Source organism: Lissotriton helveticus, chromosome 11, assembly GCF_964261635.1.
Source record: "Lissotriton helveticus chromosome 11, aLisHel1.1, whole genome shotgun sequence".
NCBI classification, from domain to species: Eukaryota; Metazoa; Chordata; class Amphibia; order Caudata; family Salamandridae; genus Lissotriton; species Lissotriton helveticus.
Genome location: NC_136072.1, coordinates 733125152 through 733137669, shown reverse-complemented (window position 1 = coordinate 733137669; position 12518 = coordinate 733125152).

Sequence of the window (12518 nt, the reverse complement as noted above, 5' to 3'; positions counted from 1 at the left end):
CATTGCAATACTACTGTTGCGTGCACTTTCGACTTTAAATTGAGACAAAAAATAAGACAGTAATGACCAGGACCATCACACAGCCCTTTCTTATGCGATGAGTTATGATTGTCCCTTCCAAACTGTGTATTACTTCCTCATTTAATATTACAAGTTTGAGAAAGAGACCAAGGAATATCATCGGAGACTGCAGCAAGTGAGCATTCCATTCCGATCATTACCCTCTTGATGGTAATCGAATCCATTAAATATAGCAACTCAGAGACTGACGAGTACTGACTTGAAAATAACATTTGTCTCATTTGGAACTGGGTTATATAATGAAGGAAACAATTAAATCCATGTTTGCTCAGCTACTACACACTCATAAAGAGCGTGTTAAGCACTGTGGGGCTTATTTACAAGCCCCTTGCGCCGCCGGTACGTCACTTTTCCCCATGTTAAAAGTGACGCACCGGCAGCGCAAGAGGCTTGTAAATAAACCCTCAAATTTGCATTTACGACTCAAAAAAACAAATCAGAATTATCGTTTTCAACACTTCATTCATTTTTCGCACTTTGACACAAAAAATACATTGATCAGTGCCACAATTTCGAAAACTATATCGTGAAACAAAAATATTTTTTAGAAATATATTGTTTCCCTATAATTATACTGGTAAGAAGAAAAATATCGAAAAAAATGTTTCGCACTAATATTGTTAAGAAACATTCAAAATATAGTTGTTTTTTATACATATAGTTTAAAATAGTAAATCTTAAATAATTTTATATAAAACATTAATATTTTGCTCAGGTATAATACATTATTATTATTATTATTATTAGGGTTTTGTAGAGCGCGTAGTAACCCGTGAGCATCCCAGCGCTGGAACCTAGACAGTCGAGAGGGTGGGTTGCAGGGGAAGTCAGAAAGATCAGGGAAAGAGGAGCGTTTTCAGTGATTTTCTGAAAAGGAGGTGATTAGATTCCATCCTTAATTTACGGGGGAGGGTATTCCAAAGGTTCGCCGTGTTCACAGAAAATCGCCGTCCCCCCGTGCGGGCCTTTTTCACTCTGTGAACTGTAATGAGGTGCTCGTGGTCCGACCGGAGTGATCTGGTGGCTTTGTAAGGGGTGATAAAGTTTTTGAGGATGGGGGGGCCTTTGTTATGAAGGAGTTTATGGGCCAGGCAGAGAGCCTTGAACATCACTCTTTCTCTAACTGGCAGCCAGTGAAGTTGCTTTAAGGCTGGCTTAGCCGATGATCTGGGCGGGGTATTAGTGAGAAGCTGGGCAGCGGCATTCTGAATTCTCTGTAAAATATTAAAGGTGGCTTCGGGGGCTCCCAGATAGATGGCATTGCTGTAATCCAGCCTAGATAGAATAAGGCCTTGGATCAGCAGTTTCCGGGAGATGGGAGGGAGCAGGGGGAGGATTTTCCTGACTGACCTGAGAAGCCCAAAGCAGATGCCCGCAGTTTTTTTTGCCTGTGTTTTGAAGGACAGGTCATTCTCAAGCCAGATTCCCAGGCTCTTGACCTCAGTTTTGGGGACAGGGGGTTCACCTAGGCAGGCCGGCCAGATGTTAGGAGGAAGGGAGAGCCCTTTTTGTCCAAGAAGCAGAATTTCGGTCTTGGACCCGTTGAGTTTCAACGCTGAGTTGTTCATCCCCCCCTGGATTTCCGAGAGGCAGCTGTGGAGGTTGGATGGTTCTTGGTTGGGATGGGAAAGGGTCACCACCAGCTGGGTGTCATCGGCATAATTGATGATTTTCACTCCAAACGGGGTGACCACCTCCTCCAGTGGGGACATGTAAACGTTGAATAACGTCGGGCTTAATGACGAGCCCTGCGGCACTCCGCACTGGAGGGGAACTGCTGGGGAGTGGTTGTCGTTCTCCCAGACCTGGAAGGAGTGGTGGTTGAGGAATGATGCGAGCCATGCCAGGGCGATGCCCTCCACTCCAATGTCTCTGAGACGCTGGATTAAGACCCGGTGGTTAACAGTGTCGAAGGCCGCACTGAGGTCCAGGAGGATCACTGCCACTGATCCTCCTGTATCCAGAATGCATCTGGTCTCCTCCACTGCCGCCAGGAGGGCGGTGTCCGTGCCCTGCCCTGGGCGGAATCCAGTTTGTGAGCTCCTGAGTAAGTGGTTGGACTCTAAGAATAGGGAGAGCTTTTTATTCACTAGTTTTTCAGTGATTTTACTGACCCCAGGGAGGAGGGAAATTGGCCTGTAATTGGCTAAGTCCTGCGGGTCTAGAGCAGGTTTTTTAAGGACACCTTTAACAACGGCCGCTTTCCAGCTGGAAGGGACCTTTCCCTAAATTGATGAGGAGTTGATGAGGTCAGTTAACGGCGGGGCAATGATGGGGGCCACTTTTTTCAGGAAACGTATGGGCACCGGATCGCTAGGAGAGCCACTCTTGATTGTGGCGAGCATCGCTGAGACCTCTTCAGTGGTTACCAGGCCGAAGGTGTCAAGGTGAGGAGCAGGGGTATCCGGATAAGGGCTCGTGGGGGGGGGGGGATTACAACGGACACCACCTATGACACTGGTGTTGATTAGGGGTAGGGAGGCGAGAATTTTCTGAATTTTCTCATCCAAAAATGTTGCCAGTTTGTTGCATTTGTCCCCCGCGGTGTTAGAGTCAAGGGATTTCGCTGGGGGATCCGGGACCTTGAGAAGTTCTTTTAAGATAGTAAAAGTTTCCCTAGCGGAGCAGGAGGAGTTTTTTATTCTTTCCTCATAGAATACCCTTTTGGTGTTTCGAAGCGCGAGTTTGTAAGTTCTTATGGATACCCGGAAGGCGGCTTTCTTGCCTGCCAGCTTGTCCTTCCTCCATGCGCGTTCAGTCCTTTTACATTCCTTCCGTAGGGCGTTCAGTTCAGGGGTGTACCAAGGGGATGGATGGGTTTACTCTCTTGGCTCGTTTAAGGGTACTAGTTATGGTTAGAAGGCTGTCCAATGATTGGGTGAGCCAGGAATTAAACTCAATATCGGCGGTTGCGGGGTCCAGAGCAGGGGGAGGGGGACATTCCCTGAGCTTAGAGGCCCATTCTTCCGGCACAAGTTTGTGCCAGCGTCTGTTGATGACCCGGGTTTTGGGAAGTTGGGGTAGCGGAACCTCGAGATGCCAATCGATGGGGATCAGGAAGTGGTCTGTCCAAGGCAGAGGGAGAGGAGTGCGGGTTTTGGAGTCATGGATATTGGTGAAGATGGGGTCCAGAAGGTGGCCTTTGTCGTGGGTAGCCTGTGAATTCATTAAACGTAGGCCTACGGAGGTAAGATCCAGCAGCAATTCGGCTGCCGTAATGTCCTTGGGACCGAGAAAGTGGAGATTGAAGTCTCCTAGGAGTAGGAAATTAGAAGATGTCATTGCCCTAAGGGTGACAGAGTCAATGAGAGTGCTAGGGAACTTGGCTGGTGCCCCTTGGGGGCGGTATAACAGAAGCCCGGAAAGAGAGGTTACAGGTGAGATCTGTAAAGCGAAGTGGCAGCTTTCGCAGTCTTCGATATTGCCATTGTCAATTCTACAGGCAAGGTGATCTCTCTATATTATGGCCAGGCCACCTTCTCTGCCGAGGGGTCTGTTTAGAGAGCAGATTTGGTAGCCAGGAGGTAAGGCATTTATGATATCGGAATCGGTGTTAGGCGTGAGCCACGTTTCCGTGAGGAACAGAATGTCAATGGCAAGGTCTTGGATAAGGAGGTTTATCTCGTGGGCGTGTTTGACAAGGGATCTACAGTTAAGAAGGCCGAGTTGAAGGCTGTGGCATTCTGCCTCAGCGCAAGCCGGGTTGCAGAGATCGCAGTTAATAAAGGGATTGTCTCCTGTATTGATGTATTTACAATTAGTGTGTTTTAGCGGGTTTAATCTGAGTAGCCTATCTTGGGTGTAAGTTAGTCGGCACTTCGGAGATTTGGGCATAGTGACAGGGCCTAGGGCCGTCCGGGCCCGGACGGGCCCAGACGGGCTTGCCTTAGGCACGCCTTCGGCGCGCAGACGGCGCGCCCGCTGCGCCCGTCCGCTGAGCGTCCATGGAAAACACATTATTTGTCGGGGTGTGGCCTCTAATGCGAGGGCGTGTCCTGCACAAGATTTCCCTCTCCCGCGTCAGCGCTGACCTCGGCTGCGCGGGGGGGCAGAGAGGAAGTGAGTGCCCTGGCGAGCAGCGCTCAAGGTAGGAACAGGTTTTAAAATCACAGTATTACAGAAAGTTTTAAAATAACAGCAAAACAACTAAGAGCTCCCGGCTGTGCCTCAGGAGTGACTAGATTCTGTAAGCGGCTCGTATTCAGCGCGCTTAAGAAGGCGGGGGGCCGTGGCCTTGGCAAAAAGGGCGTGGTTACCAGTCAGGCAGGGAATGGCGCCTGCACAAGATTTCCCTCTCCCACGTCAGTGCTGACCTCGGCTGCGCGGGGGGGGCAGAGAGGAAGTGAGTACCCTGGCGAGCAGCGCTCAAGGTAGGAACAGGTTTTAAAATCACAGTATTACAGAAAGTTTTAAAATAACAGCAAAACAACTAAGAGCTCCCGGCTGTGCCTCAGGAGTGACTAGATTCTGTAAGCGGCTCGTATTCAGCGCGCTTAAGAAGGCGGGGGGCGTGGCCTTGGCAAAAAGGGCGTGGTTACCAGTCAGGCAGGGAATGGCACCTGCACAAGATTTCCCTCTCCCGCGTCAGCGCTGACCTCGGCTGCGCGGGGGGGGCAGAGAGGAAGTGAGTGCCCTGGCGAGCAGCGCTCAAGGTAGGAACAGGTTTTAAAATCACAGTATTACAGAAAGTTTTAAAATAACGGCAAAACAACTAAGAGCTCCCGGCTGTGCCTCAGGAGTGACTAGATTCTGTAAGCGGCTCGTATTCAGCGCGCTTAAGAAGGCGGGGGCGTGGCCTTGGCAAAAAGGGCGTGGTTACCAGTCAGGCAGGGAATGGCGCCTGCACAAGATTTCCCTCTCCCGCGTCAGCGCTGACCTCGGCTGCGCGGGGGGGCAGAGAGGAAGTGAGTACCCTGGCGAGCAGCGCTCAAGGTAGGAACAGGTTTTAAAATCACAGTATTACAGAAAGTTTTAAAATAAGAGCAAAACAACTAATAGCTCCCGGCTGTGCCTCAGGAGTGACTAGATTCTGTAAGCGGCTCGTATTCAGTGCGCTTAAGAAGGCGGGGGCGTGGCCTTGGCAAAAAGGGCGTGGTTACCAGTCAGGCAGGGAATGGCGCCTGCACAAGATTTCCCTCTCCCGCGTCAGCGCTGACCTCGGCTGCGCGGGGGGCAGAGAGGAAGTGAGTGCCCTGGCGAGCAGCGCTCAAGGTAGGAACAGGTTTTAAAATCACAGTATTACAGAAAGTATATATATTCACCAATCTTGCATTAAACACAGGTCTTGATACATTAACATTTGTTGGACCCTGAATACCAAGGTACCCAAAGGCTGAGCTCGCCAGGGGAGTACCCCATCCGGGGTTGTTTGTTGTAGTGTGCCTGGGAATAGTGGGGTCATTCCAGACTTCTGGGGCAACCCCGCTAATGCCCTCTGTACTCCTCCCACACCACCCACACTTTCCCCCACTTCCTGGGACAGCCTCAGCTTTTTGATAAACAACTTTTTCAGCCTCACTATTCCAGTCCAAGTATTGTTTCCAGGCGTCAGGATTGGTGGGAGATCCGCTCCCCAGGCCCTGTATGTTTCTCCTTGCCACCAGGGCAGAAATCATAAGCCACTTCTTCTGGTATTTGGGCCAGGCTCTTCGCCCTTTACATATGTAAGCCATCGTGCTTCTAGTGGGATCTCTATGCCTGTGACTTCAGACATAACCCTTTTGACCCATTCCCAATACCCCTGGATAAGAGGACACTCTCACAATACGTTGAAGAAGGACCCTACATCCCTGCAGCCCCTAGCACCTTTATTGGTGTCACTGTGTCCCATTTTATACATAAGCAACCTAGAGGAATAGGACCTATGTAGTGTTCTCAATTGCACAAGATGTAAGCGAAAAATAATGGCCATCTCCCTTAGACTCTGGAGCGCCACAGCTCATTTCATCCTAGCAGTCCCATGTTTGTGTCCCAGGCCTCTCTAAATGCCCCCAAAGGATCCAGTGAATTGTTTATGATCTTCCTATATGTAAGAGAGATGACCATGGACACCATAAGATCCAGCAAAAGCCTGTCCTCCAAGGGCGTGAACTCCATTAATTGCCCCCCCTTTGTGATATGTCTTTTTTAGCACGTGACCCAATTGCAAATAGCGGACGATTTTTGTGTTCACCATACTATATTCTTCTTGAAAGTCCTCAAAAGCGATCAGGGCCTCGTTTCTCCAAATGTCACCCAGTGTGCCTATCCCCAGGATTTCCCATTTGTGGAATCCCTCTAGGCTTCCCACCTCTTTTAGTAGATCACTGTCCCAAAGGGGGTTTTCTCTGTCAGTTTGCCTGCACACTTCAAATACCGATGGATCTTGTGCCATATTTGGATAACTGTCTGGGTGCGCAGTGACATCTGTCATATTCCCTTCTTGTGGTGTAGCGCCACTGGATAACCCCACTCTCCCATCACCTGATGGTCTACTCATAAGCTGGCTCCTCTCTGTCAGCATTCACCCACGCGTTGACCGTGGTCAACTGCACTGCCCAGTAGTACCTCCTAATGTCTGGGACTGCCAAACCTCAATCGTACGCCCCCTCTGCAACTTATATGACGCAATTTTAGAGCTCCCCCAGTCCCAAACGAGCACGCGCAGCTTATCGATTTTCGGGAAGGATTCGGGAAGGACCCTGTAGAGCGAGTTTTGGAGAATGAGAAGGAAACGGGACAGGGCCATCATTTTAAATAGGACTGCCTTGCCCATCAAAAACAAAGGGAGGCTTCTCCAATGTGCCAAATCCACCTTAACCTTATCAATCAGGTGAAGGAGATTGTCTTCCATGAAGTCCTTGGGCTCCCTGGAAATCTAGATACTGAGATACTTAAACTGAGTCTGCACCATCAAGGGCGCGCCTCTTGCCAATCTAGGTGGGGTGTTACCCAAAAAAAGGAAGTAAAAGTGATTTGTCCCAGTTGATCTGGTAGACTGAGTAGCTACCAAAGAGCCAGAATATGTGAAGCAGCCTAGCCACTGTACTATAGGGTCAGGAGGCAATGAGTAGTATGTCATAACCATAGAGCAAAATATGCTCTTTCCACTCTCCAGTCCCTTTAATGCCACACACTAGGTTGTCTTCACCAACCCATGCCGCCAAGGGCTTGATTGCAAACGCAAAACTCATAGGGGACAGCGGGCAACCCTGTCTCATTCCCCTCCATAATGCGAATGCTCTGAACACTGTGCCCTTAGTTCGTACCCACACCCTCAGGTTGCTGTATAGTAGCCTGACCCATTTAATAAATTCCAGGCCAAAGCCCATCCTGTCCAGCACAGAGAACATGGAGAGCAAGACGCCTCCTCCCCACGTCTTTTATGAACCATGTGCAATGCCTCATATAATCATCGGAGGTTCAATCTGGTACTTCTGTGAGGCATAAAGACTGACTGATCTGCGTGTACCACTGAGGATATTACTCTACCTAGTCGAGCTGCCAGGACTTTCAACAAGACCTTGATCTCCAGGTTAAGTAGTGATATGGGGGTGTAGGAGCTACACTCTTCTGAGGCTTGCCCTGTTTAGGTATGACCACAATGGTAGCCATACGTTGGTCTTCATGGAGACACCCCATCTCCCTGGCTGCCTGGAATATATTTAACATATGTTTCACCACCATGCTTGCAACCCCTTTAAAAAGTTTGACTGGAAGGCAGTTGGGGCCCGCTTTCTTGCCCAACTGCAGGTCTTGAATGGCTCCCACTATCTCTTTTTCAGTCAAATCTTGGTCTAATGCATTTTTATCATCGTTTCACAGCATTGGGAGAGATATGTCTTGTAGGAGTTCTGCACAGTGTTCAGCAGTGTGCGTTGAGGCTGGTGTAGATAGTTGCTCATAATAATCAGCGAAAGCTCCCGCTATCGCTTCCCCAGTTCCATGCACTAGCTCCTGAAGCTCGCAGACCCACTTCCTGCCCTGATCTCTCCGCTCGAGCCATGCTATTTTGTTTGCTTATCCCCCACATCATAGATCCTCCTCTGCATCGCCAATGCTTGTGCTTGGGCCTTGTCTTTTGCCAAATCCCTCATGTCACAAAAGAATCTGATGAGGAATAGCCAATGTCAAGGCACCATCAGCCAGTGCAGCCAGTTCCAGCTGACCAATTTCTCTCTTGAGCTCATCATATTTCAGTCGCTGCTCCTTTCGTCTACTCCCCAGCATACCTTGAGCCTGGCCTCATATGACCTTTTTATATGCCCCCCACAGTGAACAAGTGGAGGAGATCGTCCCCTCATTCTCTTTAACGTACAGTTCTGTCTCTTCCCTAATCTTTTGCCTGAAGGTATCATCCTTGAACAACCAATAGTCTAATCGCAGGGGAAGAGTAGAGTCTCGTTGGGGGCCCGCAGCTGCACTTCCACTGGGTAGTGATAAGAAATTCCTTATGCCCTATGGGTCGCAGAACAAAAGGAACCAGCATGCACATGAAACGTGAGGATATAGTCGAGTCTGGAGTAGCTACCATGGGAGGTGAAGTAGTACATATATTGCTGCTGCATAGGGTTATGGTCTAAACACAGGTCAAGCAGTCTAATCACCTCACAAAACCTTTTAGGAGCACGGCACCCACTCCCTCCCTGGAGCTCAGGGCTCTATCACTCTCTGGGTCCATGGCCACATTCACATTCATGTCACCCCCCAAGACCAATATGCCCACTGGTAGGTCGAGCAATTAAGCACCCAACCCCAGTAGCATATCACTGTAAAGCCTAAGGGAAATATAAACCAAACAGAAATTCACTGTCACCTCCTCCCATGTTCCAGTCACTACAATAAAACTACCCAAGGTGTTGTGACATTTCTGACCTGCTATGAACAAAGTGGAGGCTCAGGCTAATGCACCTCTAGAGCCTGTGGTGTAATCTGCGTGAGCAAGCAGGACATAGCTATAGCAGTTTAGTGCTTTATAATGTTTTCCTTTCATTTGGGTTTCTTGTAGGAGGATCACCTCAGGAGCGCATATTTTAACATACTGTAGAATGATTATATTTTATTTTGTTTCCCAGCACATTAACGTTCCAGGACATTATCTTCAGCCTCACCCTCCCATGGGGCCCCAGTGAAGGTGTCTCTCATGTTTCCTCAACATATACATCATGCTCATTGAGGACTATGAAGTGGTGCCCCGCTTCCCCGAGGCTGATTAGACGGTCGGACGTTCCTCTTGTGTTGGTGTGTGTACCAGTCCCTGTGTTGTGATAGTTCCTGAGCAAGTCTAGGTCCTGCTTGTTAAGATAAAAGAATTTGATTGCAACAGTCCCCAATACATACATCTCCCCTCCTTGTTACCCTGCATAATGGGTTTAGAACCACACACTTCCCCAACTTGCATAGTCCATGTTGTCCGCTCACTAATATTAGTTGCTTCAGGGTGAGCTAGCTTCAACCCCTCCACCCTCAGAACAACTTAGATCACCAAACTTCACAGCAGAGTCTATGCCTTCCCTGCTTGGGCAATTCTCTATTTCACTCCCTTTCCAACCCCATGGCTCGCTCCCACTCATCCATAGACACAAAAAGATATAGTCAAAGCTCAGCTGCAATGTCCGGCAGAAGGCCCACAATCCTGGACCCTTGCCCAACCAGTTGCTCTCCATGGGTGACTTTCACCCCGCATCTTGGGATACAGTGGCCTCCTGCTACTCCTCTCCTGCCTGACTCACCCCAATCCAATGGCCGGGGTCATCTCAATTTCTTGCTTGTTTAGGTGAGTGATGTCCCACCATTTGCCCGCCATCAAGTCATTCCCAAGTTTACTCTGGCATATGGAAGTGCCATGTTTCCCCCTTGACTATGACCCGCAGCCATGCTGGGAATAGCATCATGTACTTGAGTTCACGGATACGCAGTTGTCTCTTCACAGCTTCAAACCTCCATCGCTGACGTTGGACCTGCAGTGTGAAGTTTGGAAAAACTGAATCACTGTGGTTTCATACTGCAGGTCTCCATGTGAGTGAGCAGCCTGCAGAATAGCGCCTCAATCCCAATAGTTTAGGATCCGTGTGATAATTGTGTGGGGAGGAGCCCCAGGTTTCAGCTTTGGGACCGGCACCTTGTGCACCTGCTGTACAGTGAAGAAATTCGACAGGCGGAAGTGATTAGGAATTAGGCCTTCCAAGAAGAGGTCCACACTGGGTCCCTCCACCCCCTCCGGGACCCCCACCCACATGCATGTTATTCTGGCAGGCTCGTCCTTCTTGATCTTCCAGTTTCACCACCAGAGCAGCTTGCTTGAGTGATCCACTCGCTCCTTCAGACTCTTGGACGGTTGTTGGAGTTGCGGAATATAGGCTGTGGCTGACCTTGTCCAAGATTTTATGGAAATCAACCCTAAGTATATACACAACTGCATCTAATTTAGACTCAAGGGTGCCTTTCAAGTCTGCAAAGGCCACAATGACAGCCCAGAGGGTGGGGACGCGGGCCCAACCTGGTCTGGCTGGCTCTCCATTTCCGCCACCGAAGCTTTAGTACCGCATCCGTTTTGTTTGATTGGGCTACTATCTGGCCATTGGACTTGAGAATGTTTGACTCCATGGCTTGGGGTGAGCCTGGCCCAGGCAGGTTGGCCTCTGTCATTATCAGCTTCTCCCACCCACTCCTCTGCAGGATACTGCTGCTTCAGGATCCTGTCTCTGGCCCTGCGATGTTACTATGGAACAATGGTATTCCTCCAGGTCCCCCTGATGTCGCTGGAGCTATGGCTTCACTGCTCGCTTATTGCAGGAGAACGGAGGTGTAGGGCCGCTGTAACTCTGTGCTCCTGGTTCACTCCTATTTCAGCCCCCACCCTATGCACCAAAGCTATTTCCCCTCAATCTGGCCCTTCAGGCATTTGCCCCTCATGTTATTTTGGGTGTAATTCAGGACCCTGCTTTTGCTTCCAACATGCCTCACTTATTCAAGGACCCCAGCTGTGTTCAGGTGCAGTGGGCCTCCACAGGGCCACAGCCGCAGGGGAGCAGGCCGTTCTCTGTCATCTGATTCCACTGTTGTGGCCTAGCCACTCCCATCGCAGTGAGTTCCTTCTGGGACTTGCTTCTCTCCTCCAGAGGAGAGCCACTGAATCCGGCCCGGGCTTCCCTCTTGTCACATCTTCAATCCAGGCCGGGTGGACCTTCAGGCCTCCCTCGCAGGCCAAAGGCCCCTCGCCGCCTCAGACGCACCTTTGCACTCTCAGCTCCAGGAGGTACCTCTGCCTTCGCTCTCGGTGTCATGCAGGCTCTACGTGACCCATCGGGCCAGTCTCTCCTCGAATGTGGAGCTCAACCAGCATCCTCGCTGTCTCCGATCATCGTCTCAGGCTGCTAGACTGCACACCCATGCAGCCCATTGTAGCTCTCTGCCATCACTCTCCACAGCCTCCTCAGCCCGCACTCTTGCTGCACATCGCAGTCCCCAGTTTGGTGGGTGAGGTCGAGGGGGGAGGGAACAGACAAGCCACCACAGCACTCCAAGCAGTCCACTCTCTTAATTACGGTATGGTCCTGAGCAGGCACGGATCAATGGGCGGATGTGTGCGCCAAACTGTGATCTCGGCTAGGAGCTCCTCCAATCAGTGGCCATGGGGGTCATCATCTTAGCCACGCCAATTATCTATTTTAATATTATACTATAAAAAGCATATATATATATATATATATATATATATATATATATATATGTATATATATATATATATATATATATATATATATATATATATATATATATATATATATATATATATATATATATGTATATATATATATATATATATATATATATATATATATATATATATATACATATATATATATATATATATATATATGTACGTATACATATTTATATGTCCACAACATTACTTCAGCAGAATGAAGCCGCACTCCGTTACAGGTAAGGAAACTTCCTTTTTTTACATAAGCCAGGCAGCTTCCAATCCCGTATTTCAGTCCCCTTGGCTAACGCGTTTCAAAGAATTCCCTTCTTCTTCAGAGCCAGAGTAAGCAATTGGCAATTCTGTGCATGACTCCAGGACCCTGCGTGCTCATTAGAATTCAATTAGGCCTCCGGTGTGCCTCTTCATTTATTTGGATTCATTTCGCATTGCACGCAGGTAACTGAAGTCTTTAAATGTGCATGATTTTTGCCCTCCGGTGGGTTTCAATGCGTACTGTAGTACGAGGACAATTTAGTCAGCCCACATTGAGCCTCTGGATCAGACTCTGCCTGGCTGATTTAACCACCTGTAGCGCCGCATTCAAAGTGATTTTTCACCTTGAGTGGCCCCCTGTCTTGGTGTCTGAGGGGGGTGCGTCGCTCCCACAGCCTGAAGTCGCCGTGTTGTATGTCCAAAACATTACTTCAGCAAAATGAAGCCGCACTCCGTTACAGGTAAGGAAACTTCC